At 42.7% G+C, this 6000-nt stretch overlaps 1 long non-coding RNA gene across 1 annotated transcript in view; it reads right to left on the bottom strand.

The window, feature by feature from the left end:
* Positions 1 to 2340: 2340 nt before the first annotated feature.
* Positions 2341 to 6000, bottom strand: part of LOC130597804 (uncharacterized) — a 40147-nt gene continuing 36487 nt past the window's right edge. Inside the window, exons 2-3 of the long non-coding RNA XR_008971862.1 lie at positions 2742 to 2813; positions 2341 to 2609 (exon numbers count right to left, since the gene is read on the bottom strand). This is a non-coding gene — a long non-coding RNA (uncharacterized LOC130597804). The remainder of the gene's footprint in view (positions 2610 to 2741; positions 2814 to 6000) is intronic.

Genomic DNA, 6000 nt, shown 5'->3' with positions numbered 1-6000 from the left:
AATGCTGAGAGCACCTCCTCCACTTTTAAATTACCCTGAAGTATAATTGCTGCCACTTTCTGGAAATCCCATCTTACTTCAAGGTTAAATCCAACTAACATTACATTTGCATTTATCTGAGTGAGGAATACCTTTCTATTGCAAGACCCAAAACTACAAAAGTTGCCCTCCTTGATACTTCAGATATTACAGAATCATAGAATGGTTTGGGTTGGAAACGACCCTAAGATCATCCAGTTCCAACTCCCTGCCATGGGCAAGGACACCTTCCTCTAGAGCAGTTTGCTCCACGACTCTGTCCAGCCTGGCCTTGAACACTGGCAGGGATGGAGCATTCACCACTTCTTTGAGCAACCTGTTAAATAATAAAAAACTACACAGGAAATCTACTTCTCATTGACTTTAATGAACTGATGTAATTTTGCACACTAAAGTTCATACAGTGTAGCCCTTTCTGTGAAAAACTTGAGCTTGCACTATTTTAACACTTCAAGTGAAGGTGGAATATACTTTAGTAACAGCCTTCATTGTACATCGTGATTTCGATGAATAATAAATCAAATTAATACACTTTGGGGGACTGGTTTAGTGCTTTTATTAGAGGATTTCTTTAAGAACTTGTCATACATCTGTTCCAATGATTCCTGGGACCTGCTCAACTTCCTAATCCCTTCAGTTTCCCTGTTTTCAGAGGTAAAAGTCTCTTTTACTTGGCTGTCTTCAGTGCCCTTTGACCATTCAGAGTGGTATTTGATATCTTTGTAATTGCAGCCTGTCCTCTTTGTTATTTGTGACATAATCACTTCTACATTTTATGCCAGCTTTCACTAACCAAAGCAACAAAAAGTAGCATTTACAATCAATGAAAAACAAGCATTGAATAATGATTGCTCAAAATCTATTTTTAGGGTGATGTGGAGACAGTGTTCTCACAGGAGAATGGATAATTGGTACATAAACTCTGAAAATCCTGAAAGATACAGCAAGGCCATGAGAGGCCCAAAGAAGCTTAAGAAAGCAAGATAAGAAGAAGCTGGAATTCACTGAGTTAATGAGAACTGTGGACTGTTGGCAAGCTTTTGAGGTCAAGTTCTCACACCTGTGCTTAACCAATTATATGTTAGTCACTAAGGGTCTTCAAGACATGTATCCAATCATAATATGCCAAATCACTGTAAGTGCATGTAAGAAATAGTATTTAAGGGGTTAAAGCTTTGTAATAAACGGCTTTTGTCTGATCATATTGATCTCTGACTGAGTCCATATATTTTCTGTGGCAGGGTGATAACAATGAACATAGGTACAATTCACTGAAAATCCTTCTGTTCCCACTGAGAATAGCATTTAATGTACTGAAAGAGGTTTTAATTAATGTAATATGTGTCTTTCTGCTTCTTTATACGCAGCAGCTTCAATCCACAAGGCTAAGATCTAGCGAAACCAAACTAGGTTATAATAGCATTACTTTCTTTATCAAGCAGACATGAGATCTCCTTGAAAAGATAACAGGTTTCTTTGACAAGACCTACTTTCCAGGGAACAATGTCATCTGGTGCTGCAGTGATATTTTTAACTTCAGATTTTCTTCCTGATGAACTTCTGAGTGAAGTGATTTTGCTTGCTGAGGATCAGTCTCTACAGTCCAGAATTTAACTCCATTAAGTGTCAATAAGCCCTCAAGTCTTTGGAAAGGTCTCTGGTTTTACAGGATTTGTTCAAATCAGTAAAATCCCAAACCAGCTTCCAAACACTGAGTAGATTTTAATGAGAAGTTGGAGTATCATCTTCCATTCTGCAGAAGTACTGAAACAGGAAGTTCAGGTTAGATATAAGGAAGAAGTTCTTTACTGTGAGGGCATTGAAGTGCTGGAACAGGTTGCCCAAAGGAAGCTGTGAATGCTTCGTTCCTGGCAGTGTTCAAGGCCAGGTTGGACAGAGCCTTGGGTGACATGGGCTAGTGTGAGGCATCCCAGCCCATGTCAGGGGGTTGGAAGTGGATGATCTTCAGGTCCTTTCCAACCCAAACCATTCTATTATTCTACAATTCTATGAAATATTTCACTGTCTCAATTGGTAGAAATATTTACAGGTCACCTTAAATCTACTGGGAAACTTGTAAACACTGGAACAGGCTGCCCAGGGATTCAGACATTCAAAACCCGCCTGGACGCATTCCTGTGTAACATTATCTAGGTGTTCCTGCTCCGAGAACGATGATCTTTCGAGGTCCCTTCCAATCTCTAACATACTGTGATACTGTGATACTGTGTGACACTTGTAATGGGATTCATTAATACGGATGCACTGAGAACGCTGCAACACTCACTGTCTATGCAGCTGATATATTTTGGTTATAGCCCTAGGATCACAAATGAGAGGAGAATTTTGCTGCATCTAGGTGTTATAGCCCTTCTTCTTCTACATAGAAGAATTTACGGCTACATTTTCTCAGACCAAATGTCTGCCTAGGCAGTATTCTGTCTCCAACAGTGGCTCACACATCATGCCTAGTAAAATGTGAGAGATAAAAATATACTGTTATTTCCATGATATGTTCTTTAGAGGTGGGTGGCTGAGGAAATACTGCAGCCAGAATACTCAAATATACCCTGCAAGACCAGAAGTGAGTGGTTATTTTCTGTTGTCATGTACCCGTGATCCAGAAGGCAGAGCAAAGGTTAACTGCTGTGCCCCTTTCACCCTTGTTGCTTTTGCATGTGCAGAGAGAGATGCAGTTTTACTGGCACACTGGAGCTCTGAATTCCTTCATCTGTTTGCCCTTTCTGCAGCAGTACCTCCATTTGGAAAATAACCTGGGGAGAGGAGTGAGGAAAGTAAAGAGGCAAAGTTACTGTGAACCTGTTGAAATGTATGAGGGAACAATAAGGAAAAAGAATAGAGAATGTCCCAGACACACATTCCATTGCTCAGTAGGTGTCAGGTTGAACAAGTTACATGTATTACATGTATACTGTCATCTTAAGAGCTACCAGTCACTAATGCAAACAGAAAGCTAAAGCAGCTCTTTGAATATTACAGGTAGCTGCTTTTACTGCTTTACTGTATATGCAGTCCTTAAAATCAAGTTGAGTCTGTGCATTGACAGTGATTTCAGTGCTAGACATTTAATATTTTGCTTTTCCTTTTCTGCTTTTTAGATCTTGATGGTCTCTGTTCTTACTATACTGGGAGATACAAGACTGCTGCTGGTAAACCTGTAGCCTAGGAAGGTCATCTTAATATGTACCAGCTTGTGGTGACCATCAACACTCTTTGCACACAAGCAAATGCAGGTTTATTCCAAGCTCTGAAAAGAGAGTCAAACTGCAGGTTGCAGGAGTATGTGTTGCTCCATTACAAACCCTGTGTTTACACTTTTCCCTATGTGCCCACTACTGGCTACTGCTGTGACATTTTCTTCTTCAGTGACACCATTTTCTTCTCTGGTGACAAATTTCCATCCTTCAGCAAGTTATCCTAAGTCTGCTTGTGTGCAAAGACTGTGATGGTCACCATGTATTAAGATGACTTTCCTAGGCAACAGAAAGAGACTTCTTACAAGGGAATGTATTGACAAGACAAGGGGAATGGCTTTAACCTGCCAGAGGGGAGACTGAGATGAGCTCTTAGGCAGAAGCTCTTCCCTGTGAGGGTGCTGAGGCGCTGGCACAGGGTGCCCAGAGAAGCTGTGGCTGCCCCATCCGTGGCAGTGTTCAAGGCCAGGTTGGACACAGGGGCTTGGAGCAGCCCAGTCTATCAGAAAGTGTCCCTGCCACGGCAGGTGGTTGGAACTGGGTGGTCTTCAAGTTCCCTTCCAACCCAAACCATTCTATGGATTATGATTCTATGACTGCAGTTAAGTGCCATGAGAAGCCACAGGTTTTTCCTGCAGGAACCTTTTGTGACAAAGCTTCCTAATGCTAAGCTTAGTCCAATGGTGAAATAAATTGCCCCCAAACTGCAGTCTCCATTACCAAAGCTCTTTGAGGTTAGACTTCTGATTTCTTCCAGGAATGAGGAAGGCCATGTAAACAAGCAAGAAGAGACAAATGCCTTCAGAATTCCTTTGGCTATCAGTTTTACAGTACCTTCCAATGAAAACTGCTCTGCAAAATAAAGATGTTTCTCACTTGTTATTTATTGGGGTTGAGCAAAGAAACTAGATTACTATCAAATAACACCTTCAAGCTTAATTTAAATATGCCTGGCACCACAACAAGGAAGTTTCAGCTTTTCTGTTATTACGTAGTGCATTATAGGCACAGATTTGATTTTCTGATCTGCAGCATAGAACAGAAGCTACCCTTTTGGGTATAAAATCCCACTACCCAAGTTAGATAAAGAAAATAGTTTCTTCCCCTCCTGAAGCATGCTCTGAAGCTCATAAAGACCAAAAAACCCCATCCAGACAGCCCTCAGGAACCTATTTTAAATTAATAAAGCGAGTACCTGTTCTTAGCTATTTTTGTGTACATTTAAAAATGCAAACAAAGCCCTTCCCATCTCTTCAGATGGGATTCTGACATTCCCTGGTGTGCCTGTGAAATGTGGATGAGTTTTCCTCCCTCGTGTGTGTGTATGTATAGAGCGTGCTCTGCTTAGAAAGGAAGCAGAAATAGTGGTGTGTGTGTGTGCACGCCTGTAAATCTGCTTTCAGAAGGCACAAATCCTAGTTCCTTAAGCACCTCCAAGTCCACTCCATAAATCTCTGCTGGGAATTTTATCTCTGCAGAGCACAACTTTAGAAATTATGCACATATTGAGGAACTTGTTGAAAAAGTGCGGCAAGACACTGTTACTTTAAAATGTCTTCTTCCTACCTTACTGACTTGCTATCGTATTTTCTGCAGCTTTCACATCATGCTAGCTGACCAGACAATTTATGAAGGACTGTGTGGGGAATACTGAAATGAACTGCTAACCACCCTGAATACTGATGTTCCAGGGAGTAATTGGTTTCCAAATAGTTTCTACAAGTGGGAAACTTTCTCAATATGTGTGAAAGGAACATGAACTCCATTTTGCTGGAGCACCTCCTGTATGAAAACAGGCTGAGAACACTGGGGCTGTTCAGCCTGGAGAAGAGAAACTGCATGGAGACCTCAGAGCAGCTTCCAGTGTCTGAAGGAGGCTACAAGGATGCTGGAGGAGGACTCTTCATCATAGAATCATAGAATAGTTAAGGTTGGAAAGGACCTTAGGATCATCCAGTTCCAACTTCCTTGCTATGGTCAGGGTCACCTCGCAATAAAACATGTCACCCAAGACTCTACTCAAACAGGCCTTGAACACTGCCAGGGATGGAGCATTCGCAACCTCCATGCGCAACCTATTCCAGTGTCCCAGCACTCTCACAGGAAAGAAATTCCTTATCTCCAACCTGAACTTCCTCTGTTTCACTTTGAACCCATCACCCCTGTCCTGTCACTACAGTCTCTAATGAAGAGTCCCTCTCCAGCATCCTTGTAGCCCCCTTCAGATACTGGAAGCTGCTCTGAGGTCTCCACTCAGCTTCTCTTCTCCAGGCTGAACAGACCCAACTTTCTCAGCCTATCTTCATATGGGAGGTGCTGCAGCCTCTGATCATCCTCGTGGACTCCTCTGGCCTCCTCCAACAGTTCCATGTCCTTCTTATGTTGAGGACACCAGAACTGCACACAATTCTCCAAGTGAGGTCTCATGAGAGCAGAGTAGAGGGGCAGGATCACCTCCTTCGACCTGCTGGTCACACCACGCTTATTTTGATGCAGCCCGGAATCAGAGACTGTAGTGATAGGACAAGGGGTGATGGGTTCAAACTGAAACAGGGGAAGTTCAGGTTGGAGATAAGGAAGAAGTTCTTTACTGTGAGGGTGCTGAGGCGCTGGCACAGGGTGCCCTGAGAAGCTGTGGCTGCCTCATCCCTGGCAGTGTTCAAGGCCAGGCTGGAGAGAGCCTTGGGTGACATGGTCTAGTGTGAGGTGTCCCTGCCTGTGGCAGGGCGTTGGAACTGGGTGATAT

This window comes from Pezoporus wallicus, unplaced genomic scaffold (genome assembly GCF_028554395.1).
Source record: "Pezoporus wallicus isolate ANWC-B61680 ecotype Strahan unplaced genomic scaffold, APGP_CSIRO_Pwel_v1 contig_13859, whole genome shotgun sequence".
NCBI classification, from domain to species: Eukaryota; Metazoa; Chordata; class Aves; order Psittaciformes; family Psittacidae; genus Pezoporus; species Pezoporus wallicus.
Note: the sequence above shows the minus strand (reverse complement) of the source record. Positions and strands in the feature narration are given on the sequence as shown.